The 23,461-nt window shown below is 42.4% G+C and overlaps 1 protein-coding gene across 39 annotated transcripts in view; it reads right to left on the bottom strand.

Moving 5' to 3' along the window:
- Nucleotides 1–23,461, bottom strand: part of DTNA (dystrobrevin alpha) — a 224,159-nt gene that overhangs the window by 110,599 nt on the left and 90,099 nt on the right. The window contains exon 1 of one of the 39 annotated variants that reach the window (XM_074576944.1): nt 14,767–14,785. The exons of 37 other annotated variants lie outside the window; for them this stretch is intronic. The gene's annotated coding sequence lies outside the window, so the exon portion shown is untranslated. Of the gene's footprint in view, nt 1–8,834; nt 8,855–14,766; nt 14,786–23,461 lie in introns of those variants that run through there. One more of the 39 variants, XM_074576943.1, reaches the window with a different exon arrangement.

Here is a 23,461-nt window from a genome sequence, read left to right as displayed (position 1 = left end):
CTTTTCAGCTCAAAAATTTCCACTTCCAAGCCCTGGAGAGACAAAGGATCATTCTGTCTTCTCAATCCATTGCCTATTGACTCAGGTTATCAGTTATCTCAACTCTATTTCAGCTCTTCTAATATCTGCATTTCACTACAGATGCCCAGAGGCAAAGGGTATTTAGGAATTAGAGGTGTGAATTAATTTCCAGAGGCACTGAAACAGATTTAACAAAATCTATTGGGTAAATATTTATCTGCAGGCCTGGTTCTAAGCAAGCCTGTGGAAGTGCAGTTTTACAACACAAATGAGTTGAAAAGGGGACTTGAAAGAGCCAGAGAGGCTTTTTCTCGAGTGCTTACAATTTTATTTTACTTATTTTATTTACAATTTTGCTACTCAATCCTATTTGTATAGCAGACAGAGGGGACAAATACCTTTGCTTGGAACAGACTTACATGCTGTAAAGTGTTGAAATATTTGGCAAAGGAAGGCCTTTTGGTGGTGTTCCTTGTGTGCACCTCATTTTTCCACAGAGGCACTGAAAGGATTTCCACTGGCAGTCTCCAATGCCAGGAGATTTGTTTGTATCAAGTGCCAGTCATTCCTCACTATATCAGCAACAGGCTATTTCAGGTTGTATCATCCAATGCACAACATCACAGAGATTTGGGTGAGGGAGAAGAATACTACAGGGTGGCACTTCTGAAGGTAAGCATTTGGATGCCAGTCATATGAGCTGGCTACATCAGCAGGGCTTCCCAGAGCAGAAGCCCCAAAGGGTCCATGAGAAGCCAGGGTGGAGCAGATCCTACTCGGAAGTAGCAGCAACCCTGGAAGTCTTTCAAATACGCAGTTTCTGATAGAGTCAAGTCTGCCTGCGAAGGTTTTAACAGAGCAGTCATGGAGCTATAAATAACCTGCAGCATTAATAAGGTCAAAATAACGAGGGCAAAAGAAATGTAACAGGATCCCTTCAAACTTTATTTTCATCTAAGATCTTGAATTACGAAGAAAACCAGTATGTTTTTTTTGAAAATCATGTTAGCTATATAAGGAAAATACTCCAGGTTGAGACACAAATAGCTAAATTTTCTTTCTTCTGAATCATCTGCTGAAATTGTGCTAACTGAAATGGTCAGTAACTTGAGGGGGAGGCTAGAAATCATTAAAAAACTTAAAATTTTGTAAGATCATAAATTTACAAAACTGTAAAACTACATACACATGATTAACTAATGCACTTAAACAAGTTGGAGAATCAACATTTTAAAGCCCCTGGAAGTTGCTGCATCAGCCAGCAACAGTTCATGGCATCAGCCGAACTCTTGACCAATGTTGGAAACTTGGATCCTAGGACAGTTTTATGCGAGTTACTCTGAAGAGGAAGAATACTGAGCATGAAATCCAACGCTCCATACAGAATGTTTTCTGTTTACCTCTCAAGTTTCAACAGAAAAGCTAGGTACAAACATTTGTTAAAAAGCTCACCTTATCAGACCTGAATAATATATTTGCTGGGATCAAAAAGACACACCACATAATCTTTGTCTTGACTGCTCTGTTTTTGATATGGCGAAGGATTAGAAAAAACCCCAAATATGGTACTCTCTCCAACGTCCAAAGAAAAGCTGTTCCCATTCTCCTCACGCACACCAAACAAACAGAGATCACATCTGCACACGTTTGGTTACATCAGGATAAAAGTGAGTTTGCTTTATATTTGTTTCCCTAGTATTGCAAACACTGACTGTAAAACAGATAACACCTGAATGTATATGGGACAGAAAACCTTTTAAGATTAAACCTTTTAAGCTTGCTGCGGGCAACAGCTACTCTGAATAATCTTTTCTGCTATATCCCTATCCATGAAAAAGATTTCTACACAGATTTCCTGGCCTTCCAGGCAAGATACCGCACCTGGACTGTTTTTGTCCTGGTACAAAGGTGTTTCCCTTGTTCTTGAAGTCACAGATCTACAACAAATGCAAAGTTCAGTATATGCATCAGTTTATGCTGATATTTCTGGGGAAAAAAATACAGATTTGGAAAGAAAGGGACTTTAGCTTACACTTCTCATCCTTTTTACAGGGTGACTTTAAAAAAGAAAAATGTCATTTATTTGTTTTTTTTTTTTCAGTAAACAGTTCTCTTGTATTCCAGGCAGGTAATCGTGTGGGAAAGTAAATGTTTGCTCTTTGAAATAAAGGATTTAGTTTTTTTCAGGGGCTCGGCCAAAGTTTTGCCATGAAAGACGAAGAGCAGACACTTCAGAGATTTGTGTTTGAGGGCTCCTGGCCAGAGTTACCATGAGTACTGGAGCAAAATATTGTGGCAAATTTCTCTTGGCTGCAGCAAATGCTGCAAATTTTATTTTGAAAACATGGCATCCTGGTACAAGCCCTGATTCTTTCTTAAGGATGTCCACTGTAAAATGTAATAGTACTTATAGAATCATAGAATTGCCTAGGTTGGAAGGGACCTTTCAGATCATTGAGTCCAACCATCAACCTAACTCTGACAAAAAACATTACTAAACCATATCTCTAAGTGCTATGTCTACCCATCTTTTAAATGTCTCCAGAGATGGTGCCTCAACCACTTCCCTGGGCAGCCTGTTCCAATGCTTAATAACCCTTTCAGTGTAAAAATTCTCCCTAATATGCAGTCTAAACTTCCCCTGGTGCGACTTGAGGCCATTTCGTCTTGTCCTATTGCCTGTCACTTGGGAGAAGAGACCGACCTCCATCTCTCTACAACCTCCTTTCAGGTAGTTGTAGAGAGTGATAAGGTCTCCCCTCAGCCTCCTTCTCTCTAGGCTAAACAACCCCAGCTCCCTCAGCCGCTCCTCATAAGACTTGTTCTCCAGATCCCTCACCAGCTTCGTTGCCCTTCTCTGGACCTGCTCCAGCACCTCAATGTCTTTTTTGTGGTGAGAGCCCCAAAAGTGGACACAGTACTCAAGGTGGGGCCTCACCAGTGCCGAGTACAGGGGAACGATCACTTCCCTAGTCCAACTCACCACTACTTGCTCCACTGCTTGGAGGCCCCCAGGCAGTTTCCCTCAGGATCAACACCTGGAACAAGACAGACCTCACACTGGTCCCTGCTCCTCAGATTTCTGACACACAGAGAAAGGGCATGGAAACAAGCACTTTTAAAAGTCAGAAGTCATTTACTCTGAGTATTGCTATGGCATAACTTGCGGCAGACTTACTCCCTTGAGTTGATATCCGAGATATTAAGTTGCTATAACAATATACTTTCACAAATGCAGCCTGAAAACCATCTTATGGAAAATGTCTTGCACTGACCTCAAAAAACCTCAAAAACAAAATGTCTGAAATTTCTGCTTTTAACACTGGGAGTTGAAGCCTGTTGGAAGCTACCTGGAGTTTTTGCTGCAGCCCTGTCAAGTGAAATACCCTCTCGTTTGGGAACTAAAGGCGCTGGCTGAGGTGCGCAGCCATGCTTGTCCTGCACAGCTTAATGCTTCTCCACTGCTGGCATGCCACCTTGCCTAAAGGTTGTGAACTTTTAAGTGGCTCTTTTCCCGCACAGTACATTTAGAGCAGAGAAGGGAATAGAAAGGGTGCACATGTCTGCATGTGAAAACAGTAAAAGCTCTTAATCTTCTATATAAAATAGCTTAATCCCAGTTCCACTTAAATCAATGGAAAGACTTTCATTGACTTTCAGTAACAATGAAGTCGATTTTGCCAGGATTTTACCTATGTTTAATTTTAGCCATAATGGCTTGTGTTTTCAGAAGTAACCTGTGATTTAGGATACCTCTATTTCTGGATATATTGTAAGATGTCCATTAGGTGTCTGCCTTTCACAAAGGAAGAGTTCTCATTCTCCCCCCAAAAATCAAGCTGGGCAATGAAAATAAACATCGTCTTTTGAAAACAGAGCCTAGTCTGTATGTTTGTCTATTTTGTAGTGTTGCAGTGTTAAAATTAGAATGCTGCAAGGTTAAATTGTAATGTGAACAGACTCCCAATCAAGGTGGAATCAAGACAACAGAACAGCAACATCAGAAATAACAATTGATAAGCAATGAATGATGGCAATGTGTGGATCAACAATCTTCTGTTCTTTAATTACTGTAAGATTCTCAACGAAAAAAGTGGCATTCGTTATAAACCACACAATCGTGTGTTAAGTGGCAGATGTGAAATACTGATGGGAGATTTTACGCATCATTATATCAGCTCATTTTTTCCACATCTTTATCCACTTCAGATAATTTTGGATTTAAAATTATATGCTGTTTTACAAAGATACGAAATTAACCTAATGACCTTGATGTAATAATTTCAGTCACTGATTTCAGTGAAAGTAATCTATCCTTTAGCTCTCCAGAATTTTGATAGGAAAAGTGTAACTACCAAACAGTGAATATAGAAAAGACAGGATGAATAGGCACAGAGATTGTGTGGGACACTCCCACAAGAGAGAGGTTTACAATATTGGCTCTTTTTATACAATAAATCGTGGTGGTGGGGAAAAGTTATTTTAAATGCAGGCATAACCACTTAAACTCTTCTTCCTGACCTGCAGGTGTTTTTATATACCAATTTTTCACTTGATACAACAGGAATTTAAAGGGACAGGACTCTAATTAGCAGTAGCTCACACGGTCCTGCTCTTCACAAGGAGCTGCAAAAGCCAGATGGAGTATGTTGAAGACGGCAGAGTTCTGCCTCCAGCACACCAGTGGGACCTTTCTGTTCGCATCTGACCAGCTGTAGTGGAAGGGAAGATGGATTAGCATTTTCCCAGGTAGAATGCACTTAACAGCCCTGGTATTACTTCCCTAAAAGATCAGAGTTTCAGAAACTGGAATGGGGACTTCAAATTTTTACTATCCCCTTCCAACAGTTACGATTGCACAATATTAATGTCCTGGGTTCACAGTTAACTCAAGATCAGACGTATCATTATGAAGACATATTCCCTCATGTGGCAGCACTCAATTTAAAAGATACTGTGTATTTTATTTCCATTAGAAATCAGCATTTACACATAAAACTTTAGTTGTCCTTATTCTGTTTACAACTTTGTATTATCCTGGGTTTTGGTCAGAATTCAAAATAGAGATGTGAGCTTAGTAAAAGGGAGCAAAGGCACTTTCTGCTTCTTGTGTCACTATTTTCAGATCTGTAGCTGTTCTCTATATTACCAAGTCACACCCCAAACTGAAGAATGTTTTCTGAGCTAAAACTAATCACACTGGTGGACTGCTGATTAAACTCCAGAATGGCCTGGCTAAATTCTGAATTGGCTTTCTGGAAGGGTTTCTTTGAACTTCACCCAAAACTTAAGGGCCTCGTATGTTCTGTTATTCAAAACCTATTTCTAAACTGCGAGATCTATTTCTGCACCTACCTGATGCATACTTTGCCTTACAAAAAAAAGACTCAGTAGTTTTAAATCACTGCTCTCTCTCCATGCAGCTCAGTTATATGTGCTGAGATGTGCCCCTTGTTTAACTGAGAGGCAGCAGAGAGCAAGCTGGAAAAAAAGCCCCAAGAAAAGCACACTTCACTGTTGGCCATACACAGGCTGAGTGCGATGAGTCACAATTTTTCATGCAAGGAAGATCCTCTTTTTCAGCTTTTGACTTAGAACTCTTACTTCTTTTGTAAAAAGTGGTGGTTTAGTGTATATTTGTCATAAACTCAGGCATTTAAAGAAAACGGAGGGGAATAATCTTTTTTCCCCTGACAGCTGGAAGGCTGTTACACTTACCCGAGCCTGCAACCACCCAGTCCCATCGCAAGTCTAAGCTGGTGAAGCTCCAGCTCATGGGACTCTGCCTCACCACTTCGCCCAGCCCAGCGTGCTTGCTGCTTCCAAGGCACAAGTTTTACTGTTGCAGCCAGCTCTGTCTGCTTTAAAATCATTAAAAGGTCCCTTGTGCCACAATAATTACGCTTAGGCTCTTAAAAACCAAACCTGACCCAAAATGAACAATTATTTCATTCTGCTTTTAGTCCTTTAGATTATTTATGTGATTTACAGATTTTTACATTGCCAATTGGGAGAAACCCCCCCTACTAATGGCTAGCTTAAAACATCCTCCTTCTTCAGTTTCTAATCATGGCTCAGGATTACGTCATTTTCCTGCATTTAACATATCACTGTAATAAAATCACTCTGAAAAGGAGACTCAGCAGTGAGGTGCAGCAGCAACATGAAAAAGGCGGCACAGCAGGAGCTGGTTTCATCTCCTTATGCATGGTGCAGCAGTAATGGGTTTCCTCTTTTGCAAGCACGTAGTCCCCCGTCTGTGTGCTCACGATCCCCCACCATCACCTTCTCTCATTCACCCACAGATTTTCCTTTCCAAAGATCATTGTTCAGTGTTCAAGGTGCAGAAACCAGACTTGTTTCCCTATTTCACATTATTTCAGCAGTTAGGGAAGGAGTTTCCCAGTCTCTAGGATATGAGCACATAGGGGTACTTCAGAAATAAGTATTATGCATTTTTAGGGAATGCCCCTACCAGCCTTTGTCAGTGTTCCTGAGACAAGGGCCCAGACCTGGTGCCACAGCCCCCACCACCTCCAGATGTCACGTTCCATATCAGGATGGAAGGCCACTGAGGCTGACAGCTCAAAATTCACTTGGTGCCCAGTGGCCACCTGGTGAAGCCCAGCAGTGCAAACAAGGCAGCCATATAAACATCCACTGCAGGTGGATCAAGACACACACTTTGCTCACAGCCTCTCCAGAGAACAGCTTCTCTTCAGGAGAAGAATGACATGGGCTTCATTATGGGAAAGGTCTAGCCGAGGGAAAGCTCCTCGGTTTCAGTACTTTTCCCCTAACAGAGAACAAGGAAGTGCTGGGCTCTAGCAATGCCTTGTTTCAATCAGACACGCAGGACACCAAATAGGTTGCTTTATCAGGCACAAAGCAACACTATGAAAGAGTGTGTGTGAAGTCCAATTAATAACTCTGAATAACATCGGCAAGTGTAAACATAATTGCAGCCACAATGCTTGGTAACAATCAACACTCAATAAGAATCATACAGGTAACTAGCGCTTTGCGAACACAGGAAAAACTTGCCACCAAAACCAGGACAGACACAGACAAGACATAGAGAAACAAGTTAAGGCAATGAAAAGGTGCAAGGATTATTGGTGATGAGAGCTAGAAAAAGAGATTCCTTGCATAAATGTTAAAGGACAGGTTTGAAGGAAGAGCATCTGGCCATTAGAAAATGAGAGTCTGCTCCAAGGAATAGCACCACAGAGGCAAAAAAGTGCATATAGGCAGTGAGGATGGACAGATGGGAAAGAAGGCAGCGGCAAGGCAGGCAGGGGAAGGCAGTAAGAATACCATAGGAGAAGGGAAATGCAATGAACATACAGCCTGGAAGCTGAGGGGTACCTAGCAGTGCCCTTCACACTAAGGTGTTGGAAGCATTTCCAAAGCCCACTGAAGGCACTGAATTGTACCTTCACACACAGAGTTTTCAGAGGTCGACAGTTAAGTTTCTAACATGGAACAAGCACAACAGGCTCACGGAATAAAACCTGAAAACCAGGTATTTTTGGTCAATCTACTCATGAACAACGCATCCCTTTGAAGCAATGCGCCAGAGAAGCATTTGGGCACCTCGTACCTGCTGGGTGACCATCATCCAAAAAAACGATCATCAAAATCAAACAGTTTGACTCTTTTGATTAGAGGCCAAAGGACTAGGCTTTGTTTCTCAAGCCACCTTGAAAAAGTTGGCTTCTGAAGTTGCTCAGAACTGACGCAGCTAGTTATAGGGTGGGATAATACTCTTTGAAGAGAGCTGAAGCCACCCTTCCATGGAAAAAAGGAGGCATCCTGACCTTCGCGTCCACCTCACTGCCCAAGACCACCTACTCTCTCCTCTCCCGCAGTGCCGCTGAGATGCATAAACTCACAAAATCATGTTGGGGGATAAAAGCGCCCTTCCCACTTGTCACACACTGGTGTTTTTGGTAAGATACTCTCCCAGCATATCCATCTGTATAACTGAAGAAGATGCTATAATGGGCAAAATACCTAGTGAGATCTGAAGACAGGTTTGAATGCCACAAAGCCAATGAGGTCTAACTGGTTACTTGCTAAAGATTAAGAATTACCATAGTTTCAAGACCTCAGCGCTTAAGTGTATTCCCTAAAGCCTGATGATGGAAATCCTGTCAGAAAACTAATACAGGGGATAAAGTAGAATTTAAAATAGTCCATCTAGTAGATATAAAAAAAAAATAAATAATCCATTTGTGTTGCTATTTAGGGCCATAACATTTCTTTGAATAGAAAATTACACAACATCATTTTTATTAAGCTTAGATGTTTTCAAACATAAACTTCTTTAAAATAATCCCATTAAAGCACATTTTTCATGTTTAAACATATTCCAAATAATGTGTTACTCCTTATTTTGGAACATACTGCAAGCACTTGCTCTCTCTGAAAAACCATTTGTGTTCATACAGACATAATCTGATTAGTTTAATTTTGATGTTACTATTGCTGTTGAATTTGCCCCCTAGATTGGGAATACAGTTCTTTCAAAGGAAAAAAAATAATCTTCATTTGATTGGGCTGTTAAATTAGGCACCGAGGAAAAGCCAACTAAATGAAATCTGTTTTCTTCCAGGAAAGCCAGAATGAATCACTGTTTTCCTTTCCTGTCACCAACAGAGCCTGACCCCTCTCCAATTAGGGAAAATAAAAAGCAGAGAGATTTCTCTAACAGCTCTTCCTCACAAGGATCTTCCTGGTCAGTATCCAAAGGTCCACAAAAAAGACAAGAGAATATATTTGGTCATCTTCTGTCAGGCAGAAGACCTTACCAGTGTTTCCTGGCCCAAGAATTTGTACAACGTAAGCTCTTTCTCTTGACACCTTTGAAGACTTCAGTGTGCTCATAAATCCTAAAGAATCATAGAAGAAACTGGTGACTGATAGGAAACCATAAAAAATTTGGCCTTTGGCTACAGAAAAAAGTTCTATTTTTTGGACATATACTCTTACAAACTATTGGTTTTAATGGTTATCAGTAGCTATTTACCTTTTGAATACAAGTACATTTACTTTTGTGTGTGTGGAAACACATGCACAACTTTTTTTGCCTTGGTTCTGTAAATATTCGATTAAGCTAATAAACATTTTAACTGAAACAAATTAACTGTGCCAGTGCCATATTTCAGTTTCAATTAACCTTTTAATTTAAATGTTCATCTGCCTACTTTCAATATAATTTAAAGCTGGTAAAAATCCAAGAGATCTTCAATATAAGTGAAAGATAGCCTGACTGGAATGATAATAAATTCTTAGGTGAGATGTCAGCAGTGATTTCCCGAGCAAACTGACAATAAGGAAGTGTGATGCATTTATGAAGCCTAGGGGTTATGAAAAGGAAAAAAAAACACCTTTTTTTTTTCCTGCTTTGCTCTGCTAACTTCAGCAGAATTAACAATCAAGATGTTCCTAGTTTTCCAGTATTAGCATTCTTCGGTGCACCCTCAGCTTCACTGCTGTTGTCAAAGGGTGCTTGAAAGTCTAATCTGCCACTTTTCATTCTAAACAGCGCTCCACACAAAAATACCCGTAACTGAAGACAGCTAACAGGCTTTTAGTCTTCACCTCGTGACATAAATGTGTGAGAAATAACATTCTTAATTACAGTTAGTAGGTACGTGGCACTTTGCCTCTCAGCCCTGCAAATCCAGTTGCTCGCAGTCCAGCATTTGGTTGCAGCTGGCGGTGAGTGTGGGATGGTCACCCTCAGAGGCAGACACGGTTACTTCACTGTTGGCACAATTAATAGGCTACCTGGCTATTAATTTAGGGGAGACTTGCAGTTTGCACCTGTTTTACTCTCCTTGACACAATGTGATAGCACTTCTTACGTCACTTATCTTTAACAAAAAAGCTCATGGAATTTAGTCTTTTCTTCAGCCATTTTTCTCTTTGGAAATCATGAAAACCAAAGTAATTCAACCCAAACTCAATAATTTGTATCTGTTGACACGCACGACTCACTCAAAGTATGTCTGTGTGTATATGCACACACGAAAGCATGTATATGAGGGTTAGGTTACATGGGATGAGCAGGGAGGGAGAAGGAGTCTTGTTGTAGACTAATTAATTAGTATAGCCTGAAGCTGAGGGAGGAGGTAATAGAATCACAGAGAGGAGCTTTCCTTAGGACAGGATCTGGATAGGAGCTGTAGTCTTTGATGTTCAGAGCCAGAGGCTATCTCAGTACAGGTTTACTGGGGGACAAATCTGTAGGAAGAAGCTATGCTCCCTTTCCACTCAAAGACCTAACATCTCCAAGAGCCACCAGACATCCTGAGCTGTTGGTTAAAGAAGCTGTTTTCACCTTCTTTCAAAGGAAGTTAATTCCTCACTGGAAGTAATCATCTGCACATATTCCCAAATGAGCCTCTAAGTTTTAGGGTCTCTCCACTGTATGCCCAAATTGCCCACCTCAGAGAGCTTTTCTTCTAGCTGTACCTCTACTGCTCCAGCAGGAAAAGGGGATCTCTTCTCAGGGTGTTGCAGCATTTGGCACTTTTCCCTTAACAAACTGTAGTACAGGAGGCTGAACAGATTCTTTTGCTCTGCAGTGAACTTAGAAGTTCTCCACGGTTCACGACTGCAGAAAAGAACATGCAATGAGCCAGAAAGTAGGGTAGCTCTAACATCTCATGACTGTTCTGCAGCACAGACTTGTGATCTGTGAGCACTTGGGACTTGGCAATATTGAAGGCAAGTTCCTCAAAGGAAGAATTATAGGAAGTTTGACCACAGACAAATGTGGCCAGGTAGCAGCTTTACATCTCTCCCTGAGACATTCAAACAGAAGCCACCCTTCCTTGCTTAGTGGCCATGGCAGTCCAGGAGTGAGAGCCTCATTTTCCACAAGTTGTGTGTGTTTGACCTGTTTCAGCACACCCTTAAAGCTGAAATGGGAACTGATTGGAGCTAACCCTCCAGACATCCAGGATAAACATCCTGACGCCACAAGCTCCCGTGCTCTATGAAGAACAGAATCACCTTCTCCTGGGATGATTTCATAGCAGGCTTCCTTCCAAAGAGAACAGATTTCTTTAATTCTCCATTTTGCATGCTTAAAGTGGATGGACCTTTTGGAAATAACTGGTCCTGAGAGCATGGCTCCTGCACGTGGACTGCTGTCAATACACCCACTCTTGGTCTGAGATGTGGCCCTGGAGATGTTAGCTCTCCCTTTGGAAACACTTTTGCCCATTTTGTTTTGAGCCAGATGAACATTTGGATGTGGAGCCCAAGCTCCTAGAGTTAGCATCTGCTACTGTAACCATCATTGTACATATTTATCCCTAGAAAAATATCTCAGCCATCTGACAGCTGAGTGAGGGACTGGCCTGCTCCTACTGGTGCACATATTACTACATCTATTAGTCACTGCAAGTTGTTCCGTATTGGAATTTTGCCTACGTTATTATTTGCATACAAGGCATATACACATCATATTACGTAGCCTTAACATTTTGTGTCTGTTTGGATTCCTAGTAATCAAGATCCCAGATTTCTTAGATTTCTTTCTTCTCAGAGGCTGACACACACTCATGTCAGTCCAATGGATTATTTTTTTTCTTTCCAGTGGAGTCAGTTTGTTTTTTCCGCTGTTTTCCATGAATTCAAAACTAGTAAAAAGTTATTATGTTAATAAATTGTGTGATTTTAATCTGTAGGAGTAGGCAGATGAGATACCTCTTATAAATTTGCTGACATTATCAGTGAGTTATAGTTATAATGCTGGGTAAAATCTGAATAGTAATATTGTGCAGTGAAATTATTCTGATGGTACAGTAGCACATTTTAGCAGTCTTCCATGAATTTCTCATCTGGTTCATGTACAAGAGGTACCAATATGTTATAAAGAATTATAATTTGGTTTAGTGCACCTTTCAGAGGTTTCAGTTAGCACTGGGTATTAATAAATTGTGCAGTCTATAGACATATAAGATACTGTCCTTTGTTTTGAAGGTTTTATAAAAGATTCAATGGGATTAATGTGACAGCAGAAAGTATGTAGAACAAAAGTCCAAGGGGGGAAGGTTCATATTTACTCACAGATCCTAAAAATGGACAAAATGTGATACTTGAAAATACGCTATTCATCACCAAATCATGACCAGGTTTGTCATCTTTAAGAAGATTTGTAGAGGCTAACATAATCCTAGGAATACCTTGCAAAGGAACAACCTTTGGTGAAGGAAACTACCTTTTGCTGACAGTGCTCATGTTCCTTCTATTTACCAGGCTTCACCAAGAATATGATTTTCCATATCCATATTTCCATAATCTCTTACCTTTTTGCTACTCTAGCAAAGATGACTAGCTAGACACCCTTTTCTATCTTGTTTTGTTGTTGTTGCTTAAGAATGAAGCCCCTAACTAAGACTGTCACTTCCTTTTCTGCTTTCAATGCAATAAACCACCAGAGCTCTGATTCCAAAGACAAATGAAACTCACAGGGAGAGGGAAGTACTTTTTAGGGGGGTATTTTGTCTCCTTTTATCTAGATTCCTTAATTTTTGAATTCCCTGGACAAATTCACCCCTAGTGCATCTCTGGGACAGTCAGTTAGATGGTTAGTGATACAATGCTATGAATCACTTGCATCCCTGGTGCCTTATGCTTTGGGCCACAATGAACGTGCTGCATTAGTGATAAAGAGCTCTTGGGTGTTTGAATTAGATTCCTCATTCACCCAATTGAACAAGGTCCCTAAATCTAGATAGATTAAACTTCTTTGATTGCTCTGATAATTTCACCTGGATTTTCCTTGCTGTGCTTGAACTGGTGGAATCCGAGCTAAATAATGGTCCTACTTTGCCTGAGTTTTCCCTTGTACAGCTATTCTTCCCCTTCAAAGATTTCCAAATCCTCATTTTCAAGAATCACAACTCAACTCCTTGCAAATCTGTCTTGTTCTGGGATCACAAACAGGCTGGTCATTTATACACTTCTTTATCTCACAAATCCTCTCCTGGGAGCCTATGGGCAGGACGGCTGCTGCTTTTTTCACCTCTGTTAAGGTCACCTCATGACAGCCGGAGAAGCCTCATTTAAATCTGAGCTCTCACCATGCAGTTCCTACAGCGTCACATAAAGCACACTTGCTCTTTGCTTGTGGCAAAAAGTTGCCTATATCTTATACTTGGATTAGTTATACCATAACTTATACCATAACTCAGGGTGTCGCTTCTCACCACTAAAAAGGGTGAGTGGAGGGGAAAGGCTGACCTTCACACCAGCCCTCAGCTTCCACAGGAATGCTTCCCATTTGCCTACAGTGGCAACGAGGGCTTTTAAACAGTGCCTCACCCAGGATATAAATATATCTGGAGGAACTGAGAGGTTGCTTGAAATCTTTTACTTAAGAGCAGTGGGGAAGGACTGCATATTTGCATACCCTTCTTACACCCCATGTAAAAGCAGTGAGCCGGGCCACTTTTTCCTTATATTTTATATCAGTCTACCACAAAACATGCTGGAGCCTTTCCTATGGGCTGGCTTTGCACAGACATCCATACTGTGTGCCTTGTGCTTTCTGACAGAACCAGGGAGTATATGAGTCTTTAACCTCACCACTCTTCCTAAAGTGGCACAAAAAGCACTTGGATTTCTGCCTCTGCCTTTTGGTATCTGTGTAAGCAGAATCGTCTATGAAGCAAAAGTTTGAGGCTCTTAACCACCTTTTAGACTGTCACAAGAGAAAAGCAACCATTTGGTGAAGCACGCAGGAGGCCAGTGGTTAGGTAGAAATATGTTTTAAGTTGCAGATAATAGGAAGTATTCAAAATGTTGGAAGCACCTCATGGGAAGCAGGAAGAGTACTGAACCACCTAACCTGAATTTCAGGCCTGCTCTCCATCCTCTCCACTACTGTTTGTGTCCCTCAGTTTTTCACCTTTATAAAGTACTGCTGTCTTCTTCCACCTAATGGATGCTACTTGAAAGCCTGTTGCATTTAACCTAATTATGTGTAAAAGCAAAATAAAAAAGTGCATAGAGAACATGGGAGAGTAAATCTTTCTTTGAAGTTTAATATGGGTCTGAACAAACAGATAAATTCAACGCTTACAATAACTATTCCTATTTACCTGTATACAGATGAATGGTTATCAGGGTAAAAACCATAATATCCTGTGGCACTGTTTCCACTTTCACATCCTTACAGGTGCACTGAAGTTTGCTTAACTGCGTTAACAAAACCGCCACACTTAAGGAGGCAGCATAAAATCTGAAGGAGGAAATGATATGAAAATTCATTTCCAAGAAGACCCAGACAACCCAGCTGATCGGGAGGGAGGAAGAAATGTTAATAAATGCTAAAGACATCAGATGGTTAAAAAGTACTGATAATAAAAATCACTAAGTAGGTAAAGCGCTAGATTCCGACTGAGAAGAGAGATATTCTGGACCACTGTGAAGATAGTAACAAAACCAAAACTTGTTCAACACCTCAAAGTAAAGCTGAAACAACAGCAAAAATCTACATACACTTTTGCACTGACTTGACACCTCCTAATCTGTAAGACTGGTCTCTCTGCAGTAAGACAGTCTGTCTAACAGTTTTAACCACTATCGGTGTATTCACACTGTCACGTTAGCAAAGTAACTTTAAAAAAGACCACTTGGAAAAACTAAAAGACTCTCTGGGAAGTTTTGCTGCCACACCGAGGAGGGTAAGACCTCAGGTTAATTGATGCAGTTGTACCTTACCTGGTTCTGCAGTTTAACACTGCCACGCACCCCTACTTCTTCACAGAGCACATGTGCTGGGAACTGGAGCATTTGACCTTCCCCAGCTCTCCGGCAGAAACACCAGCATAACCTTTACCTTCAGCAAGGAGCTGTGCTCATTTTCCCCCTCGTGCTCCGCACAGAGCAATCTAATACACCTCATCATGTGGTATGTTGCCATAGCAGCAACGAATCCAGCTGCTGCAACACAAAAGACTGACAAAAAGTTGTTTTTTTTTTTCCTGTCCACCCACCCGGTAAAAGTCAGGGTTGTTTTCTTGTGCAGTAAATCTAGTCCAGAGAGACTCATGCCACCTGTGAGAACTAAGTTGTGGCAAAGTCTAAAAAGAATGACACAACTAAACTATACATTTTGCTTTGCAGGACCTGAGGTTTATTTTTAAGAGAACAAATGAATTAATAGTATGAAATCACCACTGATCCCTTAAACAGCTGACGATTATTTTTCTGCTTCTGTCATTCACTGGCTTCAAAATTTAGGTCCCTATCTCCATAGGAATTGCAATCACCTAATCATGCTTGGCAGACAGAAATGTAATGGTACAGCTGCAGAGCTACTACAGGTGAAATTCAAATTTACACCTTCAGAAACAAAACAGCCACAAACTCCCACCCTCTTGAACTGGAAAAAAACTTTTACAAATTGTTTACTTGTGGAACAGAATTGTATTTATCTGGAAAATGCTGAATAAACATTATTAACACTGCCCTACTGCATTAAACATGAGTACCAACCATAGCAGAGCCTTTTGAGTTAAACATTGATGCTTTACAGCTTCAGATGAATTCTTGCCCTGCTGAGACATCTTAGTAATACCATTCAAAGTCTGCCTTAGGAAGTGTACTAGAATACGTGAATTATCACCTCTAAGGTCCCAGTCTTGCAATTTGAGAACAAATTCTTCCTGTGAACCAGGGCCGTAGCCTTCCTCCAGCAGTTTCAGTAGACAGGAGAAGACTGAACGTGCAGCAGAGTCAGGCCTTTCACCTGTAGGGAGTTTCTTCAAGAGCAGGGACTGAACTGGCAGCAACCTGATACGTGCCATACGAAGTTTGCCAGGCTTTTCTGAAATGGTTTTAATGGGTTTCTCAGCAACCAGCCTTCCCCAAAACCTGCTAGGCATTTTCAGTCAAAATAACTGCTTCTCTTCTCATTTCCAAGACAAAGTCTGTTCAAGGTGTGAAAGATACTATCGCTCTAGGAGCGTCTTAAGTAAGAATGTAGTCCTGCAACTATATCATTAAAAGGTCAACTTTTCTACTCAGTTTTCCATTTGTCTGAACGTGATGTGATGGAAGATGCAGAAAAAACAGCTACTGCTGTCATGGATCTCAACTTAACCTGTTAGAGAGTCCAAAATAAAAATAAGACTAAAATCCTAACTACTAATTAATTCTCTCTTACTGTTTTATGAGCAGAGTCATACTCTGCCTGAGTTAATCCATAATATTTTTACCTTATTTTCACATCGGACCTGCCAAAGCTGTTCATGGAATCTGTACCTCACTGCAACAGTCAGCGAAGGCTGGCTTTGGAGTTCACAGATCTCCAGTTTAGCAGATGCTCAGAGCCGCAGCTGTTCTAAGAGACCCCCAAAGATGGAAAACAGCAATGCAGGCTCCTGGAAGAGCTACCTTACTATGCCTTGAAGTAGGTGTTTACTTGTTTATTCACTTTTAAAATTCTCTCTGGCATTCTGTATACAGGGACAAAACACAGTGCAAGAGGATTCTCCTCAGAACAATTTCTACAATTACTCAACATATATCCTCTTAATTGTTACCACATGGTGAATTTTCTTCCCCAAATACTGACTATCATGAGAACAGATAGGCCATAAAGCACATCCTGAAGTTGTATAATGTGATTGAGTTTCAGTTGTTACATAGTCGTTTGCAAACTCTGTGATAAGTACTTTACACATAAAAAATTGTAAAAAAAAAACCCCAAAAGCTGAAAGGCAAGAAAAGCAAATCTTCCATGCACGTCTATTAATGTTACTGTCTGTCTTGTATACTTTTAGTGACTTCACTCTAATTGCGCATATAGTAAACAAGAAAAAAAGAAAACATATTGAGGGAGCCTAATGGACTATTAATGGACTAGTAAAGGATGTCACCTGTTTTAAAAGAAACAAACACAGGCTTTTGAAGAGCAATATCCCTCTGTCTGAACCAACAAATGATCCAGGTCATGCAGCTGAAGCTGCAGGCTGGAGCCCCAGCAGAAGCTTCCCCACTCCCTGACCAGAGGGCTTTCCCACTCAACAGGACTTGCGGGCGCACAGCACCTGCTCAATGTTTATAGAAGGGCTGACAACACAAAGACTAACACAGCCATAATTTCAATAATTCATGTCCGCTCTGGTATCCCAAGGCTAAAAGCAGCCTCCTGTGTCACTCATGATTTCATGCTTTCATATGCTTTCTTCTGCTGTGTTCCCCCACCAAACTCAGTTCTCCTTCACTCCTACAGGTCTGTAGTGAACTTCAGGGGACCTGCAGGAAAAGCATGCCAGTTTTAAAAATTGTGCTTGTCAGTAACAGGGAACAGCCCTGAACTCATCTGTAACACAGGCAGGCACCTGGAACGTGCTCCTAAGGTGGGAACCAACTTCCAGGTGGCACTTAACTTTTGTATGGAAAGGGTCAGGCATGGCTTGAAGCATTGCTGTGTAGTTATTGTTCTGGAACAGAGTCGGTTAATACACTACCTGGAAAATGCAACAGGAGATCAAGCCAATGTCAAATGTACTCAAAGGAAGGTTACTCTGCTGTTCTTTAAACACCTGTTGGCCAGGGGCTGCCTTACACAGATGGCATGAAGCCATTTGGACTTGTAAGGTGAATGGCCACTTTTCCATCAAAGTATTTTCTCACCAGAAATGCTACTGAGCCTTTTTGGGCTCTTTTCCTACTGCCGTGGGATAACCAATCCTCTCACACAATACTCAAGCCATGCAAAATAAAGGTAAAGGCTGGCTCCTATGAGAACTGACTCCCTCTGGAGGAACTCGGCCTGTAGCAGCCATCAAGACTTGACTCTCCCTCTAAAACACAGTGTTAGCACAAGAGATGGCATAGCAGCACTGCTCCAGCACTTCTGAAGGTGAGCAGGAACCAGCACAGGGAATCACATCTCTTCTCGCTGTCCCCACTTGCTTGACAAACAGTGTGACATCCTTCCTCCTGCCTTCCCAGCACCCCTGCCCTGGCTGCTCGGGTTGATGAGTAGAAAAGGCCTCCACAGTGCTGCCCAAATGGCCAAAAGTCAGGCTGCAGACCCCAGGACATTGCAAGATATTAAAAGCAAACACCTGTGCTTGGGTCTGTTTGCTGTCTGATTTCTGAGCCACAGATGATCACAGTTTTAGGCTTTCCTCTATATAGAGGCCAGCACTCACTCTTTTTTCCCCCATTTAATTGCTTTCACAAGGAGCCAGAACTATTAATTAAGCTGCATCCCGGCTGAGCCAGCCTCTGTGTCCTGGCAGGGCTGGTGGGCACGGCGCAGGAGCACCCAGCTGGCTCCCGAGGGGGTCAGCAAGATGCTGTGCCAGCTCTGGCTCCCACTCTGCTGTGCTGGACCCAGGCAAGTCCTCATACAGCCGCCTGGATGTCACCACCAGGTGCTCGTCAGAGATCCGGGTCTTGCAAGCCCCAATAGCATGGGTCCAGCATGCCTTTGGAGAACCCATGAGCTGCCTGCAGGCTGGAGCATGGGAGGACAGAGACAGCCAGAGGCATGGCTGCAGCTGCCCCGGCACTAACGAGCCAGTCTGGACTCAAACTGTGACTTGGGTGCCCTTCTCAAATGAATAATGCTTCTTGCTGGAGCGGTGGAAACACAACGCAGAAACATCTTTGTGGCTGAGCCACTTCACGGCACCACAAATATTTCGTTCTGGCAGTGCCGTGGAGGTGGCATGCAGAGACAGGAGCGAGCAGACAGTTTTGCATAGGGGGAGACCTTGCACTGAGGCAGGCGGTCAGAGAATTTGTGTTAGGAAACTGCAGCCTTCATCTCCTAATAGCTGAAAAAAGGTTGTGACAACTGAAGTCTTTACAGCCCCTCCTTCCCCCTGCTCCCTCCTCCCTGAGGATCCATGTATCCCGGAGCCAGCCAAAACTCACTGTCAGCCAAAACCCAGGCAAGCCCTATGCTGCAAGAACCCACGATGCCCCGAAAAATTATTTTGATGATTTGAATGGGATTTCTCCCTTGGTGTGTGCCCCTGGTTGCGATTAAACTCTGAATGCAAAATAAAGCACTATAACCAAAGCAGGTCAGAATGAACAAAAGCTCTTCACCCTGAAGACTGGGCTCAGCCTCTGTTTTCACATACCAGCAATGAGCCGCTGGGGTGGCTGGGGCGACTGGCGTGCCACCCAGGTATGCACTCACGCCAAGCCAAACGAGGAACTGTGCCGTGGCAGAGAGCGAGGACAGTGACCCTGCCTGGGCACACCTCCGCAGATGCCCCGGGGAAGCCTGATGGTTTCTCAGCCGGCTCCTACAGCCTTGCTGGGCGACTGGGGAGAACCACATAGACGGTCAGGGGAAGAGACAGGGAGAGAGGCAGGAAGAAAGAAAGAGAGATGGATATACACCATTTCCAGCCTCTTTCCTATCCTTCCTACCTCTTCCCCAAGGCGAATGTGCTGGTGGTGAATGACCCATAGGCACTGGGAGGTTTGACCTGGATTCCCCATGATAACACAAGCATCCTTTTCCACAGAGGACTGCTCACTTGGCACCAATCTGTGCAATCCCTTGTTAAATACCAGTGAGCCACTCATAATTTTTTGCTCCCTATTCTCAATTGCTTATTTACTTCTCCTTTCATTAAGGACAACTCACTGTCCGCCACCAAGCGTTGTCAAGTATTTATCATCCACGTCAAGAGTTTGTCAGGTCTGGCTTCGTGTATTCTCTCTCCAGTGCGTGACATGTTCCTTGCCTCGTCCTGCTGCCCTTCCAAGGAACGGTTACTATGGCACTGAACACAAGGCCAGCCATCGCCGTATGAAGCAGCACTACAGCATGGGGGAGAACAAATGTTTGAAGACCGGACCACGACTATGCATCACAGTGACAGCTCGAGCACTTCCAAAGCATGGGAACAAACACGCAAGCACAAAGGCCCAGGGAGCGGTTTGATGAAAAGGCCCTTTTCTAATGGTTCTCAAAAGGACACATTTTTAAAAAACATCCACAAATAAATTAGCAATGAGGTTCCCTGCCACTATGGTCACTTCTGCACTCCTGCAGAGAGGGCTTTATCCAAAACACATTTCTTCATTTATATTTTAACATGTTTCTACAAAGGCAATAGCTCAAACAGCCTCAAAACCCATTTGGGCTAAATCAGCCCAACCACTGGCCTCTCGCTGCTCATCCGAAAACACCGTGGCTGTTGCTGGTACCCAGCAATCCTGATGTACCACCTCCCAGGCAGCTTAGGCACGACGCGTGTGCCTGTGCACGTGTTGGCACGATCTATTTTAGATGCTTTGGTAATTTTTTTTTTTACATTGGGCAGGCAATTTGAAAAGAGTGCAAGGTTTCTTTCGGCGGCGCGATGATAAATCACATTCAAGACATAAATAGATGTAAGCAATGAACTAGGTGAAGAGAGCAGACGACGTGAATTTGCATATCTTCTATTTTAAGCATCTAACATGAATGACCTGAATTGCCCCTGAATTGCCTGCGTAGAGACACCTGCCTCTCTACAATGAAGTTACAGGGATTTGCTGCTCCTAATGCTGTCCTCTGAATTGCATCCAAGCTGGATGCTTAAAGCAGATGGTATTGGTACATCTCCTAAGGCTCTGCTTTGCGTAGACAAACCCTAACCTCTTCAAGAATGAATAAAATCAGTTACAGGAGTGCAGACCTAAATCCAGGCGATCTAAGGGATAGAGAGACCCTCTGCAGAATCCCCTTATGCTGGAGTGGTCCACACAGTTGCTGACAGAAGAGCGCTGAGGGCTTCTGCCAAAAGCTCTAGGTTACTTCATCCATTTATTTCCCCTTACCTCAGCTAACCAGCATAAACTAAAGACAGTCAAGCCAGTACAGAAAAACAAACCTCAGGGGGAAAATGGAGGCCAGCCGAGGAGGAGGATGGAAGTCAGGAGGTGGCACCCTTCCCTCTGAGTTGGTGCCTGCAGCGGTGCCGGGGGCGGACAATGAGTGCCAGTGGATGTTCTCGAAACCGGGGCTTTTAGGCAAGAAGCCAAACAATATTTCTAATTACCTATCATTGTGGATCATGCAGTTCTTCTCCATAATATTCTGGCCTGCAGCACTGGCCAGATTACGTTATCAGTAGATAATTCTGGTTGCTACAGTTCCCCCGCCAGTTTCAGTTGGACACAGCAGTCTTCCTCGCTTTCTGACCCTAGATCCAGGTTCCTCTAGCAGGAATGGGTATTAAAATTCCTGTAAATATAAAGCTTTATACAATCTCCCAGAATGTTTATTCCCTGCGATTATTATGCATATATCTATGTATCAACATTATCAAATCTTGTGTGGTTTTGTTATCATTTGGGGTTGGTTTTTTTGCTATATCTGTCACAAAATATAAAAATTCTGCCTTGTAAGAGATCTAAGGATTTTCTGTCCTCAGCTTAGCATAAACTATACATGGTGATGTTTGCCTCTGTAGTTATGTGGTAGGAATCCTGTTAGCATTTATATATGCCTCCCTAGATAGTTATTCCATGCTTTAATTAACCCTAGGATTTGAGTCTTTCATGAGAAAATTATCAAGTAGGGCCACTGCAGTGTGATTTAACCACTTAGCCAGAGGGAGACGAGGATATTTTGTTTTCAAAATTATGAAGGATATGCCAACAACCTTTCAACTACAGTAGTTCACTGGCAGTAGTAGCACCATGATAAAACCAAAGTCACTGAAAATAGTACCATGACATTAGTAGTTGAAAAACTAAAAATTATATGCATGTCTGGCCGTTTTGTTGCACTTAGTTTAAGGATATCAAGGGAAGGGTGCCATATATATTAGAGCGCTTTTATAACCAGAACCTGGCATTTTATATTCACAGCTTGGCACTAACTACAAGGGAAACTGATGTGGAGAGTTCATCCCATCCCTTATCTGAGATAATCATTAAGCTGCCACAAATTTTACAACAGTTAAGCATCTGTATTTGAGAACAATTCTAGGGGCTGGCAGGTAGAGTGGGACTGGGGCAAAGAGGCCACCAGCGAGGCCATTCCCTGGGACCACCCCTGATTGCGCCCAGACCTTCCTCCCACCGACCTGCAGGAGCTGGGAATCTCATTACTAGGAGGAGCGGCTCCACCACCTGTCCCAGGCCTTGGGGACAGAGGAAGCAGCAGTGGCACTGTCCTCCCTGGCAGCTGCCAGGACCGGGGAGGGAGCAGCACCCATCTCTGTGAGGATCTTGCTGCTAACCCAGGGCTGAAAGCCCCAGCGGTTGGCTGACAGTGTGCTTAGGTGGGGTTTAGGCTACGTGGAGCACCGCTGAATGGATAACGCACGCTTCACTGTCTGGACTTCTCCTCCTCAGCCACAAATGCCAGAAACCTTATTTAAAAAAAAAAACAATAAAATTTTTGTCCATGTGCTACTGGGACCTGACTACCTATCTGGGGCTGAACCTGGCTATAGGTTAGGGCTGCATGTTTCCAGAAGAGTGGGAAAGAACCAGACCCGGCTGACAGGTGAAGTAAACAGTGTCCAAACCACCATGGCAACGAGAACAAATTCCTACCAATCTGCTTTTATGCATGTCCTCTCAAGCTCGCTGCCATGTTACCGTGCTGCCAGGCAGCATGTGTACTCTGCTATGGGGCTGCAACAGCACGCATCCTGAATGCTAGGGAAGTTATTTTGCCCTCAAGCAACAGTAATCTGCACAGGGTTTTGTTTGATGACGCTTCTACTATAAAGAACCACAGTATTTATATGAACAATATTGTGTAGGTCCATTCTGCTCTCAGATGGTGAACAATATTATCTTAAAAGATACAATCAACCTTTTTTTTAAAAAAATCACCTCTCTGACTTTCAAATATGTTATTATTACGTGATACTTAAAAAGTATCTTCATGTAATTCAATGTACTTCATTGAATTGAAGTACATGAAAATGTACTTCAAATAAAACAATTCTATAAATAAATAATTTTTTATTTCTTTTGCTTGCTTTATGGTTTGCACACCACTTTGTACTTCTGTTTGCACGGCTTTTTAATATAACAGCAGAGGAGAAATTAGTAATAGCATAAAAGTAATCTTGAAATAAAAACATGTACAAGAGATTGAGGGAAGTGCACCAAGTGAAACTATTTTTAACTCTTACTTTAATATTTGATTATACTTCATGGCCCATCTACATTTTTGAAGGGAGAAAAAGAGCGAGATTTTGCTGCAATTTTACATACTGCTTTATTATCTTACACCAAACGCTTGTACTCATAGTGCTTTGCCAATAGCCATCTTCTGTCCTTTTTAGCAACTTGCTTTAATAAGTTTGAAAGCTCAGTAGGAGGCGGTAACATGTCTGAGATACTTCCATCTCCTCACTGCTTTTGCAGACCTTACCACAGGGAGAAGAGCCCCACTGACTACGGAGCTCGCAGGACCTCATTGCTC

Source organism: Larus michahellis, chromosome 2 (genome assembly GCF_964199755.1).
Source record: "Larus michahellis chromosome 2, bLarMic1.1, whole genome shotgun sequence".
Classification (NCBI taxonomy): domain Eukaryota; kingdom Metazoa; phylum Chordata; class Aves; order Charadriiformes; family Laridae; genus Larus; species Larus michahellis.
Note: the sequence above shows the minus strand (reverse complement) of the source record. Positions and strands in the feature narration are given on the sequence as shown.